Source organism: Carcharodon carcharias, chromosome 4 (genome assembly GCF_017639515.1).
Source record: "Carcharodon carcharias isolate sCarCar2 chromosome 4, sCarCar2.pri, whole genome shotgun sequence".
Taxonomy (NCBI): Eukaryota; Metazoa; Chordata; class Chondrichthyes; order Lamniformes; family Lamnidae; genus Carcharodon; species Carcharodon carcharias.
The window spans coordinates 126,502,822-126,524,017 of NC_054470.1; positions in this window are offsets into that span (position 1 = coordinate 126,502,822).

Below are 21,196 nucleotides of genomic sequence, written 5' to 3' on the forward strand. Positions count from 1 at the left end.
TGCAGTGGGGGGAGATTCTCCGGTCAGTGCAGTGCAGGGAGAATCTCTGGTCAGTGCAGTGGGTGGAGATTCTCCGGTCAGTGCAGTGGGAGGAGATTCTGCCGTCCGTGCAGTGGGGGGAGATTCTCATGTCCGTGCAGTAGGCGGAGATTCTCTGGTCAGTGTAGTGAGGGGAGATTCTCCGGTCAGTGCAGTGGGAGGAGATTCTCTGATCATTGCAGTGGGGGGAGATTCTCCGGTCAGTGCAGTGGGGGGACATTCTCTGGTCAGTGCAGTGGAGGGAGATTCTCATTTCAGTGCAGTGGGGGGAGAATCTCCGGTTAGTGCAATGGGTGGAGATTCTCCAGTCAGTGCAGTGGGGCGAGAGTCTGTGGTCAGTGCAGTGTGGGTAGACTCTCCGGTCAGTGCAGTGATAGGAGATTCTCCGGTCAGTGCATTGGAGGGAGAATCTCAGTTCATTGCAGTGAGGGGAGATTCTCCAGTCAGTGCAGTGGGTGGAGAATCTCTGTTCAGTGCAGTGAAAGGAGATTCTCCATCAGTGCAGTGGGGGGAGATTCTGAGGTCAGTGCAGTGAGGGGAGATTCTCCGGTCAATGCAGGGGGGCAGATTCTATGGTCAGCGCAGTGGGGGGAGATTCTCAAGTCAGTGCAGTTGGGGTAAAATCTCCAGTCAGTGCAGTGAGGGGAGATTCTCCAGTCAGAGCAGTGGGGGAAGATTCTCTGGTCAGTGCAGTGGGGGAGATTCGCCGGTTAGTGCAGTGGGGCGAGTGTCTCCGTTCAGTGCAGTGGGAGGATATTCTCCAGACAGTGCAGTGAGGGGAGAGTCTCCAGTAAGTGCGGTGGGGGAGATTCTCTGGTCAGTGCAGTGGGGGAAGATTCTCTGGTCAGTGCAATGGGGGGAGATTCGCCGGTCAGTGCAGTGGGGGGAAATTCTCTGGTCAGTGCAGTGGGGGGAGGTTCTCTGGTCAGTGCGTGGGGGAAGATTCTCTGGTCAGTGCAATGGGGGGAGATTCGCCGGTCAGTGCAGTAGGGGTGAGATTCGCCGGTCAGTGCAGTGGGCGGAGATTCTCCGATCAGCGCAGTGGGGGGAGATTCTCTGGTCAGTGTAGTGGGGGGAGTTTCTGAGGTCAGAGCAGTGGGCGGAGATTCTCCTCTCAGGGCAATGGAGGGAGATACTCTGGACAGTGTATTGGGGGGAGATTCGCCGGTCAGTGCAGTGGGGGTGAGATTCACAGGTCAGTGCAGTGGGGGGAGAATCTCCTCTCAGTGCAGTAGGGTGAGATTCTCCGGTCAGAGCAGTAGGGGCAGATTCTCCAGTCAGTGCAGTGGGGTGAGATTCTCCGGTTAGTGCAGTGGGAGGAGATTCTCCGGACAGTGCATTGGGGGGAGAATCTCCGGTCAGTGCTTTGGGGGAAGATTTTCCGGTGAGAGCAGTGGGGGCAGATTCTCCAGTCATTGCAGAGCGGGCAGATTCTTGGGTCAGTGATGTGGGGGGAGATTCTGAGGTCAGTGCAGTGGGTGGAGATTCTCCGGTCAGTGCATTGCGGGTGAGTCTCCGGTCAGTGCAGTGGGGGGAAATTCTCTGGTCAGTGCAGTGGGGGGAAATTCTCCGCTCGGTGCAGTGGGGAAGATTCTCTGGTCAGTGTAGTGCGGGAGATTCGTCAGTTAGTGCAGTGGGGCGAGAGGCTCCAAACAGTGCAGTGGAGGATATTCTCCGAACAGTGTAGTGGGTGGAGATTCTCTGGTCAGTGCAGTGTGGGAAGATTCTCTGGTCAGTGCAGTGAGGGAGATTCGTCGGTTAGTGCAGTGGGGCGAGAGTCCCCGAACAGTGCAGTGGGAGGATATTCTCCGAACAGTGTAGTGGGTGGAGATTCTCTGGTCAGTGCAGTGTGGGAAGATTCCCTGGTCAGTGCTGTGGGGAGAGAATCACCGTTCAGTGCGGTGGGGGTGAGATTCTCCGGTCAGTGCAGTGGGGGGAGATTCTCCAGTCAGAGCAGTGGTGGCAAATTCTCCAGTCATTGCAGCTGGGGCACATTCTAGGGTCAGTGTAGTGGGGGGAGATTCTGAGGTCAGTGCTGTGGGCGGAGATTCTCCGGTCAGTGCAGTTGGGGGAGAGTCTCTTGTCAGTGCAGTGGGGGGAGATTCACCGCTCAGTGCAGTTGGGGGAGAGTCTCTGGTCAGTGCAGTGGGGGGAATTTCTCCGCTCAGTGCAGTGGGGGAAGATTCTCTGGTCAGTGCAGTGTGGAGGGATTCTCCGGTCAGTGCAGTGGGGGGAGATTCTCCGGTCAGAGCAGTAGGGGCAGATTCTCCGGTCATTGCAGTGGGGGGAGATTCTCAGGTTACTGCAGTGGGGGGAGATATTCTGGTTAGTGCAGTGGGGGGAGATTCTATGGTCAGTGCAGTGGGTGGAGATTCTCTGGTCAGTGCAGTGGGGCGAGATTCTCGGGTCAGTGCAGTGGGTGGAGAATTGCTGGTCAATGCAGTGAGGGGAGATTCTCCGGTCAGTGCAGTGGGGGGAGATTCTCCGGTCAGTGCAGTGCGGGGAGAATCTCTGGTCAGTGCAGTGAGGGGACATCCTCCGGTTCGTGCAGTGGGAGGAGATTCTCTGATCATTGCAGTGGGGGGAGATTCTCCGGTCAGTGCAGTGCGGCGAGATTCTCAGGTCAGTGCATTGGGGGGAGATAATCTGGTTAGTGCAGTGGGGGGAGATTCTCTGGTCACTGCAGTTGGGGGAGATTCTCAGGTCTGTGCAGTGGGAGGAGATTCTCCGGTCAGTGCAGTGGGGGGAGATGCGCCGGTCAGTGCATTGGGGGTGAGATTCTCCGGTCAGAACAGTGGGGGTAGATTCTCCGGTCAGTGCAGTGGGGGGAGAATCTCTGGTCAGTGCAGTGAGGGGAAATTTTCCGCTCAGTGGAGTGGGAGGAGATTCTCTGATCATTGCCGTGGGTGGTGAATCTCAGGTCAGTGCAGTTGGGGGAGAATCTCTGGTCAGTTTAGTGAGAGGAGATTCTCCGGTCAATGCAGTGGGGGGACATTCTCTGGTCAGTGCAGTGGAGGGAGATTCTCATTTCAGTGCAGTAGGGGTAGAATCTCCGGTCTGTGCATTGAGGGGAGATTATCCAGTCAGTGCAGTTGGGGTAGATTCTCCGGTCATTCCAATCGGGGGAGATTCTCCGGTCATTGCAGTGGGTGGAGATTCTCCGGTCAGAGCAGTGGGGGCAGATTCTCCGGTCAGTGCAGTGGGGCGAGATACTCAGGTTAGTGCAGTGGGGGGAGATACTCTGGTTAGGGCAGTGGGGGGAGATTGTCCGATCAGTGCAGTGGAGGGAGATTCTCTGGTCAGTGCAGTGAGGGGACATTCTCCGGTCAGTGCAGTGGGAGGAGATTCTCTGATCATTGCGGTGCTGGGAGAATCTCAGGTCAGTGCAGTTGGGGCAGAATCTCTGGTCAGTTTAGTGAGAGGAGATCCTCTGGTCAGTGCAGTGGGGGGACATTCTCTTGTCAGTGCAGTGGAGGGAGATTCTCATTTCAGTGCGTTAGGGGGAGAATCTCCAGTCTGTGCAGTGAGGGGAGATTCTCCGTTCAGTGCAGTGGGGTGAGATTCTCCAGTCAGTGCAGTTGGGGTAGATTCTCCGGTCATTCCAGTCGGGGGAGATTCTCCGGTCATTGCAGTGGATGGAGATTCTCCGGTCAGAGCAGTGGGGGCAGATTCTCCGGTCAGTGCAGTGGGGCGCGATACTCAGGTTAGTGCAGTGGGGGGAGATACTCTGGTTAGGGCAGTGGGGGGAGATTGTCCGATCAGTGCAGTGGAGGGAGATTCTCTGGTCAGTGCAGTGAGGGGACATTCTCCGGTCAGTGCAGTGGGAGGAGATTCTCTGATCATTGCGGTGCGGGGAGAATCTCAGGTCAGTGCAGTTGGGGCAGAATCTCTGGTCAGTTTAGTGAGAGGAGATCCTCCGGTCAGTGCAGTGGGGGGACATTCTCTTGTCAGTGCAGTGGAGGGAGATTCTCATTTCAGTGCGGTAGGGGGAGAATCTCCGGTCTGTGCAGTGAGGGGAGATTCTCCGGTCAGTGCAGTGGGGTGAGATTCTCCAGTCAGTGCAGTTGGGGTAGATTCTCCGGTCATTCCAGTCGGGGGAGATTCTCCGGTCATTGCAGTGGGTGGAGATTCTCCGGTCAGAGCAGTGGTGGCAAATTCTCCAGTCATTGCAGCTGGGGCAGATTCTAGGGTCAGTGTAGTGGGGGGAGATTCTGAGGTCAGTGCAGTTGGGGGAGAGTCTCTTGTCAGTGCAGTGGGGGGAGATTCACCGCTCAGTGCAGTTGGGGGAGAGTCTCTGGTCAGTGCAGTGGGGGGAATTTCTCCGCTCAGTGCAGTGGGGGAAGATTCTCTGGTCAGTGCAGTGTGGAGGGATTCTCCGGTCAGTGCAGTGGGGGGAGATTCTCCGGTCAGAGCAGTAGGGGCAGATTCTCCGGTCATTGCAGTGGGGGGAGATTCTCAGGTTACTGCAGTGGGGGGAGATATTCTGGTTAGTGCAGTGGGGGGAGATTCTATGGTCAGTGCAGTGGGTGGAGATTCTCTGGTCAGTGCAGTGGGGCGAGATTCTCGGGTCAGTGCAGTGGGTGGAGAATTGCTGGTCAATGCAGTGAGGGGAGATTCTCCGGTCAGTGCAGTGGGGGGAGATTCTCCGGTCAGTGCAGTGTGGGGAGAATCTCTGGTCAGTGCAGTGAGGGGACATCCTCCGGTTCGTGCAGTGGGAGGAGATTCTCTGATCATTGCAGTGGGGGGAGATTCTCCGGTCAGTGCAGTGGGGGGAGATTCTACGGTCAGAGCAGTGGGGGCAGATTCTCCGGTCAGTGCAGTGCGGCGAGATTCTCAGGTCAGTGCATTGGGGGGAGATAATCTGGTTAGTGCAGTGGGGGGAGATTCTCCGGTCAGTGCAGTGGGGGGAGATTCTCTGGTCACTGCAGTTGGGGGAGATTCTCAGGTCTGTGCAGTGGGAGGAGATTCTCCGGTCAGTGCAGTGGGGGGAGATGCGCCGGTCAGTGCATTGGGGGTGAGATTCTCCGGTCAGAGCAGTGGGGGTAGATTCTCCGGTCAGTGCAGTGGGGGGAGAATCTCTGGTCAGTGCAGTGAGGGGAAATTTTCCGCTCAGTGGAGTGGGAGGAGATTCTCTGATCATTGCCGTGGGTGGTGAATCTCAGGTCAGTGCAGTTGGGGGAGAATCTCTGGTCAGTTTAGTGAGAGGAGATTCTCCGGTCAATGCAGTGGGGGGACATTCTCTGGTCAGTGCAGTGGAGGGAGATTCTCATTTCAGTGCAGTAGGGGGAGAATCTCCGGTCTGTGCATTGAGGGGAGATTATCCAGTCAGTGCAGTTGGGGTAGATTCTCCGGTCATTCCAATCGGGGGAGATTCTCCGGTCATTGCAGTGGGTGGAGATTCTCCGGTCAGAGCAGTGGGGGCAGATTCTCCGGTCAGTGCAGTGGGGCGAGATACTCAGGTTAGTGCAGTGGGGGGAGATACTCTGGTTAGGGCAGTGGGGGGAGATTGTCCGATCAGTGCAGTGGAGGGAGATTCTCTGGTCAGTGCAGTGAGGGGACATTCTCCGGTCAGTGCAGTGGGAGGAGATTCTCTGATCATTGCGGTGCTGGGAGAATCTCAGGTCAGTGCAGTTGGGGCAGAATCTCTGGTCAGTTTAGTGAGAGGAGATCCTCCGGTCAGTGCAGTGGGGGGACATTCTCTTGTCAGTGCAGTGGAGGGAGATTCTCATTTCAGTGCGTTAGGGGGAGAATCTCCGGTCTGTGCAGTGAGGGGAGATTCTCCGTTCAGTGCAGTGGGGTGAGATTCTCCAGTCAGTGCAGTTGGGGTAGATTCTCCGGTCATTCCAGTCGGGGGAGATTCTCCGGTCATTGCAGTGGATGGAGATTCTCCGGTCAGAGCAGTGGGGGCAGATTCTCCGGTCAGTGCAGTGGGGCGCGATACTCAGGTTAGTGCAGTGGGGGGAGATACTCTGGTTAGGGCAGTGGGGGGAGATTGTCCGATCAGTGCAGCGGAGGGAGATTCTCTGGTCAGTGCAGTGAGGGGACATTCTCCGGTCAGTGCAGTGGGAGGAGATTCTCTGATCATTGCGGTGCTGGGAGAATCTCAGGTCAGTGCAGTTGGGGCAGAATCTCTGGTCAGTTTAGTGAGAGGAGATCCTCCGGTCAGTGCAGTGGGGAGACATTCTCTTGTCAGTGCAGTGGAGGGAGATTCTCATTTCAGTGCGGTAGGGGGAGAATCTCCGGTCTGTGCAGTGAGGGGAGATTCTCCGGTCAGTGCAGTGGGGTGAGATTCTCCAGTCAGTGCAGTTGGGGTAGATTCTCTGGTCATTCCAGTCGGGGGAGATTCTCCGGTCATTGCAGTGGGTGGAGATTCTCCGGTCAGAGCAGTGGGGGCAGATTCTCCGGTCAGTGCAGTGGGGCGAGATTCTCAGGTTATTGCAGTTGGGGGAGATACTCTGGTTAGGGCAATGCGGGGAGATTCTCCAGTCAGTGCAGTGGAGGGAGATTCTCTGGTCAGTGCAGTGGGGGGATATTCTCTGATCAGTGTAGTGGGGGGAGAATCTCTAGTCAGTGCAGTGAGGGGAGATTCTCCGGTCCGTACAGTGAGTGGAGATTCTACGGTCAGTGCAGTAGGGAGAGATTCTCCGGTCAGTGCATTAGGCGGAGAATCTCTGGTCAGTGCAGTGGGGAAAGATTCTCCGGTCAGTGCAGTGCGGGTAGAATCTCTGTTCAGTGCAGTGGGGGGAGATTCTCAGGTCAGTGCAGTGGGGGGAGAATCTCCGGTCAGTGCAGTGAGGGGAAATTCTCCGGTCAGAGCATTGAGGGCAGATTCTCCGGTCAGTGCAGTGGGGCGAGATTCTCAGGTTAGTGCAGTGGGAGGAGGTACTCTGGTTAGTGCAGTGGGTGGAGATTCTCCGGTCAGTGCAGTGGGGGGAGATTCTCTGGTCAGTGCAGTCGGGGGAGATTCTCCGGTCAGTGCAGTGCAGGGAGAATCTCTGGTCAGTGCAGTGGGTGGAGATTCTCCAGTCAGTGCAGTGGGTGGAGATTCTACGGTCCGTGCAGTGGGGGGAGATTCTCATGTCCGTGCAGTAGGCGGAGATTCTCTGGTCAGTGCAGTGAGGGGAGATTCTCCGATCAGTGCAGTGGGAGGAGATTCTCTGATCATTGCAGTGGGGGAGATTCTCCCGTCAGTGCAGTTTGGGGACATTCTCTGGTCAGTGCAGTGGAGGGAGATTCTCATTTCAGTGCAGTAGGGGGAGAATCTCCGGTTAGTGCAATGGGTGGAGATTCTCCGGTCAGTGCAGTGGGGTGCGATTCTCCAGTCAGTGCAGTGGGGGAGATTCTCCGGTCAGTGTAGTGGGTGGAGATTCTCTGGCCAGAGCAGTGGGGGCAGATTCTCCGGTCAGTGCATTTGGGGGAGATACTCTGGTCAGTGCAGTGGGGGCAGATTCTACTGTCAGTGCAGTGGGGGGGAGTTTCTCCTCTCAGGGCAATGAGGGGAGATTCTCTGATCATTGCAGTGGGGGGAGATTCTCAGGTCAGTGCAGTGGGGGGCAGACTCTCCGGTCAGTGCAGTGGGAGTAGATTCTCAGGTCAGTGCAGTGGGGTGAGAGTCTGTGGTCAGTGCATTGTGGGTAGACTCTCCAGTCAGTGCAGTGGGGGGAGATTCTCAGGTCAGTGCAGTGGGGTCAGACTCTCCGCTCAGTGCAGTGGGGGGAGATTCTCAGGTCAGTGCAGTTGGGCGAGAGTGTGTGGTCAGTGCAGTTGGGGTAGATTCTCCGGTCATTCCAGTCGGGGGAGATTCTCCGGTCATTGCAGTGGGTGGAGATTCTCCGGTCAGAGCAGTGGGGGCAGATTCTCCGGTCAGTGCAGTGGGGCGAGATTCTCAGGTTATTGCAGTTGGGGGAGATACTCTGGTTAGGGCAGTGCGGGGAGATTCTCCAGTCAGTGCAGTGGAGGAGATTCTCTGGTCAGTGCAGTGGGGGGATATTCTCTGGCCAGTGTAGTGGGGGGAGAATCTCTGGTCAGTGCAGTGAGGGGAGATTCTCCGGTCCGTACAGTGGGTGGAGATTCTACGGTCAGTGCAGTAGGGAGAGATTCTCCGGTCAGTGCATTAGGCGGAGAATCTCTGATCATTGCAGTGGGGGGAGATTCTCCGGTCAGTGCAGTGGGGGGAGATTCTACGGTCAGAGCAGTGGGGGCAGATTCTCCGGTCAGTGCAGTGCGGCGAGATTCTCAGGTCAGTGCATTGGGGGGAGATAATCTGGTTAGTGCAGTGGGGGGAGATTCTCCGGTCAGTGCAGTGGGGGGAGATTCTCTGGTCACTGCAGTTGGGGGAGATTCTCAGGTCTGTGCAGTGGGAGGAGATTCTCCGGTCAGTGCAGTGGGGGGAGATGCGCCGGTCAGTGCATTGGGGGTGAGATTCTCCGGTCAGAGCAGTGGGTGTAGATTCTCCGGTCAGTGCAGTGGGGGGAGAATCTCTGGTCAGTGCAGTGAGGGGAAATTTTCCGCTCAGTGGAGTGGGAGGAGATTCTCTGATCATTGCCGTTTGGTGGTGAATCTCAGGTCAGTGCAGTTGGGGGAGAATCTCTGGTCAGTTTAGTGAGAGGAGATTCTCCGGTCAATGCAGTGGGGGGACATTCTCTGGTCAGTGCAGTGGAGGGAGATTCTCATTTCAGTGCAGTAGGGGGAGAATCTCCGGTCTGTGCATTGAGGGGAGATTATCCAGTCAGTGCAGTTGGGGTAGATTCTCCGGTCATTCCAATCGGGGGAGATTCTCCGGTCATTGCAGTGGGTGGAGATTCTCCGGTCAGAGCAGTGGGGGCAGATTCTCCGGTCAGTGCAGTGGGGCGAGATACTCAGGTTAGTGCAGTGGGGGGAGATACTCTGGTTAGGGCAATGCGGGGAGATTGTCCGATCAGTGCAGTGGAGGGAGATTCTCTGGTCAGTGCAGTGAGGGGACATTCTTCGGTCAGTGCAGTGGGAGGAGATTCTCTGATCATTGCGGTGCTGGGAGAATCTCAGGTCAGTGCAGTTGGGGCAGAATCTCTGGTCAGTTTAGTGAGAGGAGATCCTCCGGTCAGTGCAGTGGGGGGACATTCTCTTGTCAGTGCAGTGGAGGGAGATTCTCATTTCAGTGCGTTAGGGGGAGAATCTCCAGTCTGTGCAGTGAGGGGAGATTCTCCGTTCAGTGCAGTGGGGTGAGATTATCCAGTCAGTGCAGTTGGAGTAGATTCTCCGGTCATTCCAGTCGGGGGAGATTCTCCGGTCATTGCAGTGGATGGAGATTCTCCGGTCAGAGCAGTGGGGGCAGATTCTCCGGTCAGTGCAGTGGGGCGCGATACTCAGGTTAGTGCAGTGGGGGGAGATACTCTGGTTAGGGCAGTGGGGGGAGATTGTCCGATCAGTGCAGCGGAGGGAGATTCTCTGGTCAGTGCAGTGAGGGGACATTCTCCGGTCAGTGCAGTGGGAGGAGATTCTCTGATCATTGCGGTGCTGGGAGAATCTCAGGTCAGTGCAGTTGGGGCAGAATCTCTGGTCAGTTTAGTGAGAGGAGATCCTCCGGTCAGTGCAGTGGGGGGACATTCTCTTGTCAGTGCAGTGGAGGGAGATTCTCATTTCAGTGCGGTAGGGGGAGAATCTCCGGTCTGTGCAGTGAGGGGAGATTCTCCGGTCAGTGCAGTGGGGTGAGATTCTCCAGTCAGTGCAGTTGGGGTAGATTCTCCGGTCCGTACAGTGGGTGGAGATTCTACGGTCAGTGCAGTAGGGAGAGATTCTCCGGTCAGTGCATTAGGCGGAGAATCCCTGGTCAGTGCAGTGGGGAAAGATTCTCCGGTCAGTGCAGTGCGGGTAGAATCTCTGTTCAGTGCAGTGGGGGGAGATTCTCAGGTCAGTGCAGTGGGGGGAGAATCTCCGGTCAGTGCAGTGAGGGGAAATTCTCCGGTCAGAGCATTGAGGGCAGATTCTCCGGTCAGTGCAGTGGGGCGAGATTCTCAGGTTAGTGCAGTGGGAGGAGGTACTCTGGTTAGTGCAGTGGGTGGAGATTCTCCGGTCAGTGCAGTGGGGGGAGATTCTCTGGTCAGTGCAGTCGGGGGAGATTCTCCGGTCAGTGCAGTGCAGGGAGAATCTCTGGTCAGTGCAGTGGGTGGAGATTCTCCAGTCAGTGCAGTGGGTGGAGATTCTACGGTCCATGCAGTGGGGGGAGATTCTCATGTCCGTGCAGTAGGCGGAGATTCTCTGGTCAGTGCAGTGAGGGGAGATTCTCCGATCAGTGCAGTGGGAGGAGATTCTCTGATCATTGCAGTGGGGGAGATTCTCCCGTCAGTGCAGTTTGGGGACATTCTCTGGTCAGTGCAGTGGAGGGAGATTCTCATTTCAGTGCAGTAGGGGGAGAATCTCCGGTTAGTGCAATGGGTGGAGATTCTCCGGTCAGTGCAGTGGGGTGCGATTCTCCAGTCAGTGCAGTGGGGGAGATTCTCCGGTCAGTGTAGTGGGTGGAGATTCTCTGGCCAGAGCAGTGGGGGCAGATTCTCCGGTCAGTGCATTTGGGGGAGATACTCTGGTCAGTGCAGTGGGGGCAGATTCTACTGTCAGTGCAGTGGGGGGGAGTTTCTCCTCTCAGGGCAATGAGGGGAGATTCTCTGATCATTGCAGTGGGGGGAGATTCTCAGGTCAGTGCAGTGGGGGGCAGACTCTCCGGTCAGTGCAGTGGGAGTAGATTCTCAGGTCAGTGCAGTGGGGTGAGAGTCTGTGGTCAGTGCATTGTGGGTAGACTCTCCAGTCAGTGCAGTGGGGGGAGATTCTCAGGTCAGTGCAGTGGGGTCAGACTCTCCGCTCAGTGCAGTGGGGGGAGATTCTCAGGTCAGTGCAGTTGGGCGAGAGTGTGTGGTCAGTGCAGTTGGGGTAGATTCTCCGGTCATTCCAGTCGGGGGAGATTCTCCGGTCATTGCAGTGGGTGGAGATTCTCCGGTCAGAGCAGTGGGGGCAGATTCTCCGGTCAGTGCAGTGGGGCGAGATTCTCAGGTTATTGCAGTTGGGGGAGATACTCTGGTTAGGGCAGTGCGGGGAGATTCTCCAGTCAGTGCAGTGGAGGAGATTCTCTGGTCAGTGCAGTGGGGGGATATTCTCTGGCCAGTGTAGTGGGGGGAGAATCTCTGGTCAGTGCAGTGAGGGGAGATTCTCCGGTCCGTACAGTGGGTGGAGATTCTACGGTCAGTGCAGTAGGGAGAGATTCTCCGGTCAGTGCATTAGGCGGAGAATCTCTGGTCAGTGCAGTGGGGAAAGATTCTCCGGTCAGAGCAGTGGGTGTAGATTCTCCGGTCAGTGCAGTGGGGGGAGAATCTCTGGTCAGTGCAGTGAGGGGAAATTTTCCGCTCAGTGGAGTGGGAGGAGATTCTCTGATCATTGCCGTTTGGTGGTGAATCTCAGGTCAGTGCAGTTGGGGGAGAATCTCTGGTCAGTTTAGTGAGAGGAGATTCTCCGGTCAATGCAGTGGGGGGACATTCTCTGGTCAGTGCAGTGGAGGGAGATTCTCATTTCAGTGCAGTAGGGGGAGAATCTCCGGTCTGTGCATTGAGGGGAGATTATCCAGTCAGTGCAGTTGGAGTAGATTCTCCGGTCATTCCAGTCGGGGGAGATTCTCCGGTCATTGCAGTGGATGGAGATTCTCCGGTCAGAGCAGTGGGGGCAGATTCTCCGGTCAGTGCAGTGGGGCGCGATACTCAGGTTAGTGCAGTGGGGGGAGATACTCTGGTTAGGGCAGTGGGGGGAGATTGTCCGATCAGTGCAGCGGAGGGAGATTCTCTGGTCAGTGCAGTGAGGGGACATTCTCCGGTCAGTGCAGTGGGAGGAGATTCTCTGATCATTGCGGTGCTGGGAGAATCTCAGGTCAGTGCAGTTGGGGCAGAATCTCTGGTCAGTTTAGTGAGAGGAGATCCTCCGGTCAGTGCAGTGGGGGGACATTCTCTTGTCAGTGCAGTGGAGGGAGATTCTCATTTCAGTGCGGTAGGGGGAGAATCTCCGGTCTGTGCAGTGAGGGGAGATTCTCCGGTCAGTGCAGTGGGGTGAGATTCTCCAGTCAGTGCAGTTGGGGTAGATTCTCCGGTCCGTACAGTGGGTGGAGATTCTACGGTCAGTGCAGTAGGGAGAGATTCTCCGGTCAGTGCATTAGGCGGAGAATCACTGGTCAGTGCAGTGGGGAAAGATTCTCCGGTCAGTGCAGTGCGGGTAGAATCTCTGTTCAGTGCAGTGGGGGGAGATTCTCAGGTCAGTGCAGTGGGGGGAGAATCTCCGGTCAGTGCAGTGAGGGGAAATTCTCCGGTCAGAGCATTGAGGGCAGATTCTCCGGTCAGTGCAGTGGGGCGAGATTCTCAGGTTAGTGCAGTGGGAGGAGGTACTCTGGTTAGTGCAGTGGGTGGAGATTCTCCGGTCAGTGCAGTGGGGGGAGATTCTCTGGTCAGTGCAGTCGGGGGAGATTCTCCGGTCAGTGCAGTGCAGGGAGAATCTCTGGTCAGTGCAGTGGGTGGAGATTCTCCAGTCAGTGCAGTGGGTGGAGATTCTACGGTCCATGCAGTGGGGGGAGATTCTCATGTCCGTGCAGTAGGCGGAGATTCTCTGGTCAGTGCAGTGAGGGGAGATTCTCCGATCAGTGCAGTGGGAGGAGATTCTCTGATCATTGCAGTGGGGGAGATTCTCCCGTCAGTGCAGTTTGGGGACATTCTCCGGTCAGTGCAGTGGAGGGAGATTCTCATTTCAGTGCAGTAGGGGGAGAATCTCCGGTTAGTGCAATGGGTGGAGATTCTCCGGTCAGTGCAGTGGGGTGCGATTCTCCAGTCAGTGCAGTGGGGGAGATTCTCCGGTCAGTGTAGTGGGTGGAGATTCTCTGGCCAGAGCAGTGGGGGCAGATTCTCCGGTCAGTGCATTTGGGGGAGATACTCTGGTCAGTGCAGTGGGGGCAGATTCTACTGTCAGTGCAGTGGGGGGGAGTTTCTCCTCTCAGGGCAATGAGGGGAGATTCTCTGATCATTGCAGTGGGGGGAGATTCTCAGGTCAGTGCAGTGGGGGGCAGACTCTCCGGTCAGTGCAGTGGGAGTAGATTCTCAGGTCAGTGCAGTGGGGTGAGAGTCTGTGGTCAGTGCATTGTGGGTAGACTCTCCAGTCAGTGCAGTGGGGGGAGATTCTCAGGTCAGTGCAGTGGGGTCAGACTCTCCGCTCAGTGCAGTGGGGGGAGATTCTCAGGTCAGTGCAGTTGGGCGAGAGTGTGTGGTCAGTGCAGTTGGGGTAGATTCTCCGGTCATTCCAGTCGGGGGAGATTCTCCGGTCATTGCAGTGGGTGGAGATTCTCCGGTCAGAGCAGTGGGGGCAGATTCTCCGGTCAGTGCAGTGGGGCGAGATTCTCAGGTTATTGCAGTTGGGGGAGATACTCTGGTTAGGGCAGTGCGGGGAGATTCTCCAGTCAGTGCAGTGGAGGAGATTCTCTGGTCAGTGCAGTGGGGGGATATTCTCTGGCCAGTGTAGTGGGGGGAGAATCTCTGGTCAGTGCAGTGAGGGGAGATTCTCCGGTCCGTACAGTGGGTGGAGATTCTACGGTCAGTGCAGTAGGGAGAGATTCTCCGGTCAGTGCATTAGGCGGAGAATCTCTGGTCAGTGCAGTGGGGAAAGATTCTCCGGTCAGTGCAGTGCGGGTAGAATCTCTGTTCAGTGCAGTGGGGGGAGAATCTCCGGTCAGTGCAGTGAGGGGAAATTCTCCGGTCAGAGCATTGAGGGCAGATTCTCCGGTCAGTGCAGTGGGGCGAGATTCTCAGGTTAGTGCAGTGGGAGGAGGTACTCTGGTTAGTGCAGTGGGTGGAGATTCTCCGGTCAGTGCAGTGGGGGGAGATTCTATGGTCAGTGCAGTTGGGGGAGATTCTCCGGTCAGTGCAGTGCAGGGAGAATCTCTGGTCAGTGCAGTGGGTGGAGATTCTCCAGTCAGTGCAGTGGGTGGAGATTCTACGGTCCGTGCATTGGGGGGAGATTCTCATGTCCGTGCAGTAGGCGGAGATTCTCTGGTCAGTGCAGTGAGGGGAGATTCTCCGGTCAGTGCAGTGGGAGGAGATTCTCTGATCATTGCAGGGGGGGAAATTCTCATTTCAGTGCAGTTTGGGGACATTCTCTGGTCAGTACAGTGGAGGGAGATTCTCATTTCAGTGCAGTAGGGGGAGAATCTCCGGTTAGTGCAATGGGTGGAGATTCTCCGGTCAGTGCAGTGGGGTGTGATTCTCCAGTCAGTGCAGTTGGGGGAGATTCTCCGGTCAGTGCAGTGGAGGAGATTCTCTGGTCAGTGCAGTGGGGGGATATTCTCTGGCCAGTGTAGTGGGGGGAGAATCTCTGGTCAGTGCAGTGAGGGGAGATTCTCCGGTCCGTACAGTGGGTGGAGATTCTACGGTCAGTGCAGTAGGGAGAGATTCTCCGGTCAGTGCATTAGGCGGAGAATCTCTGGTCAGTGCAGTGGGGAAAGATTCTCCGGTCAGTGCAGTGCGGGTAGAATCTCTGTTCAGTGCAGTGGGGGGAGAATCTCCGGTCAGTGCAGTGAGGGGAAATTCTCCGGTCAGAGCATTGAGGGCAGATTCTCCGGTCAGTGCAGTGGGGCGAGATTCTCAGGTTAGTGCAGTGGGAGGAGGTACTCTGGTTAGTGCAGTGGGTGGAGATTCTCCGGTCAGTGCAGTGGGGGGAGATTCTATGGTCAGTGCAGTTGGGGGAGATTCTCCGGTCAGTGCAGTGCAGGGAGAATCTCTGGTCAGTGCAGTGGGTGGAGATTCTCCAGTCAGTGCAGTGGGTGGAGATTCTACGGTCCGTGCATTGGGGGGAGATTCTCATGTCCGTGCAGTAGGCGGAGATTCTCTGGTCAGTGCAGTGAGGGGAGATTCTCCGGTCAGTGCAGTGGGAGGAGATTCTCTGATCATTGCAGGGGGGGAAATTCTCATTTCAGTGCAGTTTGGGGACATTCTCTGGTCAGTACAGTGGAGGGAGATTCTCATTTCAGTGCAGTAGGGGGAGAATCTCCGGTTAGTGCAATGGGTGGAGATTCTCCGGTCAGTGCAGTGGGGTGTGATTCTCCAGTCAGTGCAGTTGGGGGAGATTCTCCGGTCAGTGTCGTGGGTGGAGATTCTCTGGCCAGAGCAGTGGTGGCAGATTCTACTGTCAGTGCAGTGGGGGGTGTTTCTCCTCTCAGGGCAATGAGGGGAGATTCTCTGATCATTGCAGTGGGGGGAGATTCTCAGGTCAGTGCAGTGGGGGGCAGTCTCTCCGGTCAGTGCAGTGGGGGTAGATTCTCAGGTCAGTGCAGTGGGGTGAGAGTCTGTGGTCAGTGCATTGTGGGTAGACTCTCCAGTCAGTGCAGTGGGGGGAGATTCTCAGGTCAGTGCAGTGGGGTCAGACTCTCCGCTCAGTGCAGTGGGGGGAGATTCTCAGGTCAGTGCAGTTGGGCGAGAGTGTGTGGTCAGTGCAGTGTGGTTAGATACTCTGGTCAGTGCAGTGGGGGCAGATTCTACTGTCAGTGCAGTGGGGGGAGATTCTCCTCTCAGTGCAGTGGTGGGAGATTCTCTGGACAGTGCAGTGGGGCGAGATTCTCTGTTCAGTGCAGTGGAGGGAGATTCTTAGGTCAGTGCAGTAGGGGGAGAATCTCCGGTCAGTGCAGTGAGGGGAGATTCTCCGGTCAGTGCAGTGCGGGGAGATTCTCTGGTCCGAGCAGTGGGGGCAGATTCTCCGGTCAGTGCAGGGAGGGAAGATTCTCCACTCAGTGCAGTGGGGGAAGATTCTCTGGTCAGTGCAGTGGGTGGAGATGCGCCGGTCAGTGCAGTGGGTGTGAGATTCTCCGGTCAGAGCAGTGGGGGCAGATTCTCCGGTCAGTGCAGTGTGGGGAGATTCTCTGGTCAGTGCAGTGGGGGGAGATTCTCTGGTCTGTGCAGTGGGGGGAGATTACCAGGTCAGTGCAGTGCGGTGAGATTCTGCTTTCAATGCAGTCGGGGCAGTTTCTCCGGTCAATGCAATGGGGGGAGAGTCTCTGGTCAGTGCAGTGAGGGGAAATTCTCTGGTCAGTGCAGTGGGGGGAGATTTTCCGGTCAGTCTAGTGGTGGTATAGTCTCCGGTCAGTGCAGGGAGGGAGGATTCTCTAGTCAGTGCAGTGGGGGAAGATTCTCTGGTTAGTGCAGTGGGGGGAGATGCGCCGGTCAGTGCAGTGGGGGTGAGATTCTCCGGTCAGAGGAGTGGGGGCAGATTCTCCAGTCAGTGCAGTTGGGGGAGATATTCTGGTTAGTGCACTGGGGGGAGATTCTCTGGTCAGTGCAGTGGGGGGAGATTCTCTGGTCAGTGCAGTGGGGGGAGATTCTCGGGTCAGTGCAGTGGGGGGAGATTCTCTGGTCACTGCAATTGGGGGAGATTCTCAGGTCTGTGCAGTGGGAGGAGATTCTCCGGTCAGTGCAGTGAGGGGAGATTCTCTGGTCAGTGTAGTGGGAGGAGATTCTCTGATCATTGCAGTGGGGGGAGATTCTCAAGTCAGTGCATTGGGGGGAGAATCTCTGGTCAGTGCAGTGAGGGGAGATATTCCGGTCAGTGCAGTGGGGGGACATTCTCTGGTCAGTGCAGTGGAGGGAGATTCTCATTTCAGTGCAGTAGGGGGAGAATCTCCGGTCAGTGCAGTGAGGGGAGATTCTCCGGTCAGTGCAGTGGGGTGAGATTCTCCAGTCAGTGCTGTTGGGGGACATTCTCTGGTCAGTGCAGTGGGTGGAGATTCTCTGGTCAGAGCATTTGGGGGAGATACTCTGGTCAGTGCAGTGGGGGCAGATTCTACTGTCAGTGCAGTGGGGGGAGTTTCTCCTCTCAGGGCAAGGAGGGGAGATTCTCCGGTCAGTGCAGTGGGAGGAGATTCTCTGATCATTGCATTGGGGAGAGATTCTCAGGTCAGTGCAGTGGGGGGCAGATTCTCCGGTCAGTGCATTGGGGGGAGATTCTTCGGTCAGAGCACTGGCGACACATTCTCCGGTCAGTGCATTTGGGGGAGATACTCTGGTCAGTGCAGTGGGGGCAGATTCTTCTGTCAGTGCAGTGGGGGGAGATTCTCCGGTCAGAGCAGTGTGGGCAGATTCTCCGGTCAGTGCAGTGGGGGGAGATTCTCCGGTCAGCGCAGTGGGGGGAGATTCTCTGATAAGTGCAGTGGGGGGAGATTCTCTGGTCAATGCAGTGGGGGGAGATTCTCTGGTCAGTGCAGTGGTGAGAGATTCTCATCTCAGTGCAGTACGCGGAGAATCTCTGGTCAGTGCAGTGAGGGGAGATTCTCCGGTCAGTGCAGTGGAGGGAGAATCTCTGGTCAGTTTAGTGAGAGGAGATTCTCCGGTCAGTGCAGTGGGGGGACATTCTCCTGTCAGTGCAGTGGAGGGAGATTCTCATTTCAGTGCAGTAGGGGGAGAATCTCCGGTATGTGCAGTGAGGGGAGATTCTCCGGTCAGTGCAGTGGGGTGAGATTCTCCAGTCAGTGCAGTTGGGGTAGATTCTCCGGTCATTCCAGTCGGGGGAGATTCTCAGGTCATTGCCGTGGGGGGCAGATTCTCCGGTCAGTGCATTGGGGGGAGATTCTTCAGTCAGAGCACTGGCGACACATTCTCCGGTCAGTGCATTTGGGGGAGATACTCTGGTCAGTGCAGTGGGGGCAGATTCTTCTGTCAGTGCAGTGGGGGGAGATTCTCCTCTCAGGGCAGTGGGGGGAGATTCTCTGGACAGTGCAGTGGGGAGAGATTCTCTGGTCAGTGCAGTTGGGGGCAGATTCTCCGGTCTGTTCAATGGGGGCAGACTCTCCGGTCAGTGCAATGGGGGGAGATTATCAGGTCAGTGCAGTGGGGCGAGAGTCTGTGGTCAGTGCAGTGTTGGTAGATTCTCCGGTCAGTGCAGTGGGGGCAGATTCTCAGGTCAGTGCAGTGGGGGTAGACTCTCCGCTCAGTGCAGTCGGGGGAGATTCTCCGGTCAGTGCAGTGGGTGGAGATTCTCCGGTCAGAGCAGTGGGGGCAGATTCACCGGTCAGTGCAGTGGGGGTAGATTCTCAGGTTAGTGCAGTGGGGGGAGATGCTCTGGTCAGTGCAGTGGGGGGAGATTCTCTGGTCAGTGCAGTGGTGAGAGAATCTCAGGTCAGTGAAGTACGCGGAGAATCTCTGGTCAGTGCAGTGCGGGGAGATTCTCAAGTCAGTGCAGTGGGGCGAGAGTCTGTTGTCAGTGCAGTGTGGGTAGACTCTCCGGTCAGTGCAGTGGGGGGAGATTCTCAGGTCAGTGCAGTGGGGGCAGACTCTCCGCTCAGTGCAGTCGGGAGAGATTCTCGGGTCAGTGCAGTGGGTGGAGATTCTCCGGTCACAGCAGTGGGGGCAGATTCTCCGGTCAGTGCAGTGGGTGGATATTTTCTGGTCTGTGTAGTGGGGGGAGAATCTCTGGTCAGTGCAGTGAGGGGAGATTCACCGGTCCGTACAGTGGGTGGAGATTCTACGGTCAGTGCAGTGGGGAGAGATTGTCAGGTCAGTGCATTAGGCGGAGAATCTCTGGTCAGTGCAGTGCGGGGAGTTTCTCCGGTCAATGTACTGGGATGAGAATCTCTGGTCAGTGCATTGAGGGGAGATTCTCCGGTCAGTGCAGTGGGGGGAGAATATCTGTCTGTGCAGTGAGGGGAGATTCTCCGGTCAGTGCAGTGGGAGGAGATTCTCTGATCATTGCATTGGGGAGAGATTCTCAGGTCAGTGCAGTGGGGGGCAGATTCTCCGGTCAGTGCATTGGGGGGAGATTCTTCGGTCAGAGCACTGGCGACACATTCTCCGGTCAGTGCATTTGGGGGAGATACTCTGGTCAGTGCAGTGGGGGCAGATTCTTCTGTCAGTGCAGAGGGGGGAGATTCTCCTCTCAGGGCAGTGGGGGGAGATTCTCTGGAGAGTGCAGTGGGGAGAGATTCTCTGGTCAGTGCAGTGGGGGGCAGATTCTCCGGTCTGTTCAATGGGGGCAGACTCCGGTCAGTGCAGTGGGGGGAGATTATCAGGTCAGTGCAGTGGGGCGAGAGTCTGTGGTCAGTGCAGTGTGGGTAGATTCTCCGGTCAGTGCAGTGGGGGCAGATTCTCAGGTCAGTGCAGTGGGGGTAGACTCTCCGCTCAGTGCAGTCGGGGGAGATTCTCCGGTCAGTGCAGTGGGTGGAGATTCTCCGGTCAGAGCAGTGGGGGCAGATTCACCGGTCAGTGCAGTGGGGGTAGATTCTCAGGTTAGTGCAGTGGGGGGAGATGCTCTGGTCAGTGCAGTGGGGGGAGATCCTGTGGTCAGCGCAGTGGGGGGAGATTCTCTGATCAGTGCAGTAGGGGGAGATTCTCTGGTCAGTGCAGTGGGGGGAGATTCTCTGCTCAGTGCAGTGGTGAGAGATTCTCAGGTCAGTGCAGTACGCGTAGAATCTCTGGTCAGTGCAGTGCGGGGAGATTCTCCGGTCATTGCAGTGGAGGGAGAATCTCTGTTCAGTGCAGTGAGAGGAGATTCTCCATCAGTGCAGTGGGGGGAGATTCTCTGGTCAGTGCAGTGAGGTGAGATTCTCCGGTCAGTGCAGGGGGGGAGATTCTCTGGTCATTGCAGTGGGGGGAGATTATCAAGTCAGTGCAGTTGGGGTAGATTCTCCGGTCATTCCAATCGGGGGAGATTCTCCGGTCATTGCAGTGGGTGGAGATTCTCCGGTCAGAGCAGTGGGGGCAGATTCTCCGGTCAGTGCAGTGGGGCGAGATACTCAGGTTAGTGCTGTGGGGGGAGATACTCTGGTTAGGGCAGTGGGGGGAGATTCTCCGATCAGTGCAGTGGGGGGAGATTCTCTGGTCAGTGCAGTGAGGGGACATTCTCCGGTCAGTGCAGTGGGAGGAGATTCTCTGATCATTGCGGTGCGGGGAGAATCTCAGGTCAGTGCAGTTGGGGCAGAATCTCTGGTCAGTTTAGTGAGAGGAGATCCTCCGGTCAGTGCAGTGGGGGGACATTCTCTTGTCAGTGCAGTGGAGGGAGATTCTCATTTCAGTGCGGTAGGGGGAGAATCTCCGGTCTGTGCAGTGAGGGGAGATTCTCCGGTCAGTGCAGTGGGGTGAGATTTTCCAGTCAGTGCAGTTGGGGTAGATTCTCCGGTCATTCCAGTCGTGGGAGATTCTCCGGTCATTGCAGTGGGTGGAGATTCTCCGGTCAGAGCAGTGGGGGCAGATTCTCCGGTCAGTGCAGTGGGGCGAGATTCTCAGGTTATTGCAGTTGGGGGAGATACTCTGGTTAGGGCAGTGGGGGGAGATTCTCCAGTCAGTGCAGTGGAGGGAGATTCTCTGGTCAGTGCAGTGGGGGGATAATCTCTGGTCAGTGTAGTGGGGGGAGTATCTCTGGTCAGTGCAGTGAGGGGAGATTCTCCGGTCCGTACAGTGGGTGGAGATTCTACGGTCAGTGCAGTAGGGAGAGATTCTCAGGTCAGTGCAATGGGGTGAGAGTCTGTGGTCAGTGCATTGTGGGTAGACTCTCCAGTCAGTGCAGTGGGGGGAGATTCTCAGGTCAGTGCAGTGGGGTCAGACTCTCCGCTCAATGCAGTGGGGGGAGATTCTCAGGTCAGTGCAGTTGGGCGAGAGTGTGTGGTCAATGCAGTGTGGGTAGATACTCTGGTCAGTGCAGTGGGGGCAGATTCTACTGTCAGTGCAGTGGGGGGAGATTCTCCTCTCAGTGCAGTGGTGGGAGATTCTCTGGACAGTGCAGTGGGGCGAGATTCTCTGTTCAGTGCAGTGGAGGGAGATTCTTAGGTCAGTGCAGTAGGGGGAGAATCTCCGGTCAGTGCAGTGAAGGGAGATTCTCCGGTCAGTGCAGTGGGGGGAGAATCTCTGGTCCGAGCAGTGGGGGCAGATTCTCCGGTCAGTGCAGGGAGGGAAGATTCTCCACTCAGTGCAGTGGGGGAAGATTCTCTGGTCAGTGCAGTGGGTTTGAGATTCTCCGGTCAGAGCAGTGGGGGCAGATTCTCCGGTCAGTGCAGTGGGGGGAGATTCTCTGGTCAGTTCAGTGGGGGTGAGATTATCTGGTCAGTGCAGTGCGGTGAGATTCTCCTTTCAATGCAGTGGGGGCAGTTTCTCCGGTCAATGCAATGGGGGGAGAGTCTCTGGTCAGTGCA